The sequence below is a fragment of the Prunus avium genome, unplaced genomic scaffold, assembly GCF_965620075.1.
Source record: "Prunus avium unplaced genomic scaffold, drPruAviu1.hap1.1 HAP1_SCAFFOLD_425, whole genome shotgun sequence".
Lineage (NCBI taxonomy): Eukaryota > Viridiplantae > Streptophyta > Magnoliopsida > Rosales > Rosaceae > Prunus > Prunus avium.
In genome coordinates, this window is record NW_028276972.1 from 1 (window position 1) to 2,500 (window position 2,500).

Below are 2,500 nucleotides of genomic sequence, written 5' to 3' on the forward strand. Positions count from 1 at the left end.
ATTGTCGATGCGAAAGATTATCTATGCCAACCCCGGGAAGCACACCATTCACACACTCCCGACCGTGTGGTGTGGCGGTGATTGGATAGTTACGGATTGAGCACTTGCCAAGGATCAAAATGTGTCATTTAGAAGAAACATTTTCAAAAAGTTTTTAAAATCTTGTGGGTTTGCAACTCATAAGAGCGTCACTTTCAACGTCCCCGGTATTGGATTGAGTTTCTAAAAAACAACCGTGCACACCGAGGTTAAACTTACCGGCTCCACTCCGACTCGCCGCTCGCCCACAATTTGTTTGCAACGAAACATTTGTTTTTATTTTGTTGGTTTGAAATTGTTTTGAAAAGGTTCTTTAAATCTAGTGGGTTTGCAACTCATAAGAGCGTCACTTTCAACGTCCCCGGCATTGGATTGAGTTTCTAAAAACAACCGTGCACACCGAGGTTAAACTTTACCGGCTCCACTCCGACTCGCCGCTCGCCCACTAGTCCGAAGGCAACAAAACATTTGTTTTTCATTTTGATGAAAATTTCTGTTTTTAAATCTTGTTGGTTTGAAATTGTTTTGAAAAGGTTCTTTAAATCTTGCGGGTTTGCAACTCATAAGAGCGTCACTTTCAACGTCCCCGGCATTGGATTGAGTTTCTAAAAACAACCGTGCACACCGAGGTTAAACTTTACCGGCTCCACTCCGACTCGCCGCTCGCCCACAAATCCGAAGGCAACAAACATTTGTTTTTAATTTTGATGAAATTTTTTGAAAACATTGGCTTGGCAAGCCCCAATCCGCGACTATCCACCCACCGCCACCCCACACGAGTGGTTGTTGTTGCGGAAATGAGGTTGTGGTCGACATGCCGTGCATTTGAGAAGGAGTTCCTAGCACTCCATGCTCTCCCATGCCAAAAAAAGCCTAGACAACCCCATTTCGCAACTTTCCACGCCTTTTGTTTCCTCCCTCACCCATGGCGGCGGGCGTGGTGGCGGCGGGCCGGATTCCGGCCACCACCGCCATGGGTGGCAGCCCCCCGACCCCGACACCAAACCCATAATACCGAGGCAACATATCGAGGCAACATGACATGGGTGTGGCGTGGGGGAAGGGGGCTGCAGCTAGGAAGGCATGGCTGCCATGCATATGCAGGCAACACACACCCCCCTATATAGCATTTTATGCATTTAGCCCTTTGACAGAAGAGACATCACCTATGCGCGAGGAGTCATAATGGGCTCTAAATAATTCAATACAAGGTATTTGGACGTGATTTTTTGCAGGGATACTAAGAAACATGCAATCTATGATGGGAAAAAGTTTCATAAATTTTTGAAGTCGGGAAGTATTTTTTATTATTTTTAGAAGTCGTAAAATTGAAAAAATCATTAAAACAAATCCGGGAGGAATTTTTTAGTTTTGTAAGTTGGAGAAGGTCCTAAAAATCATAGACTACTTATGGGGAGCTTATTGTGCGAGGAAATTTCAATAAAAACGGGGTTTGACAAGATTTGAAAAATTCTGTCGACATTTGAAAAAACCTGGAACCATGCTGCCGGCATGCTGCGCACATGCTGCGCGCAGGCTGCGCGCATGCTGCGCGCAGACTGCGCGCATGCCATGGCAGGACAAGTTTCGCTAGCCTCACTGTCGACAGATGCGCAAGCTGCGCGCACGCTGCGCACAGGCTGCGCGCATGCTGCGCACAGACTGCGCGCACGCTGCGCGCATGCCATGGCAGGACAAGTTTCGCTAGCCTCACTGTCGACAGATGCGCAAGCTGCGCGCAAGCTCCGCGCACGCTGCGCACAGCCTGTGCGCATGTTGTGCGCATGCTGCGCGCAGGCTGCGCGCAGGCGCCGCGCATGCCATGGCAGGACAAGTTTCGCTAGCCTCACTGTCGACAGATGCGCAAGCTGCGCGCACGCTGCGCACAGGCTGCGCACAGCGCATGCCATGGCAGGACAAGTTCGCTAGCCTCACTGTCGACAGATGCGCAAGCTGCGCGCACAGGCTGCGCGCACGCCATGGCAGGACAAGTTTCGCTAGCCTCACTGTCGACAGAATCAGCACGCTGCGCGCAAGCTGCGCGCACGCTGCCGGCATGGTGCGCGCACGCTGCCGGCATGCTGTGCGCACGCTGCCGGCATGCTGTGCGCACGCTGCGCGCGCGCATGGCAGGACAAGTTTCGAAAATTTCTGTCGACAGTCTCAGCAGCGCGCACGCTGCCGACATGCTGTGCGCACGCTGCGCACAGGCTGCCGGCATGCTGCGCGCAGCCCATGGCAGGACAAGGTCCGAAAAATTCTGTCGACATTTTTACGCCGTGGTAGGCTTCCGCTTCGCGTCACTTTGTCGACATTCAAGCCTACCATTTGTATTGAATTTTTCAAACCTTGTCAAACCCCATTATTCAAATGTCGAAAAATTTTGTCGACATTTTTACGCCATGATAGGCTTCCGCTTCGCGTCACTTTGTCGGAATGCATCGCATGGCGAGGCAAGGCC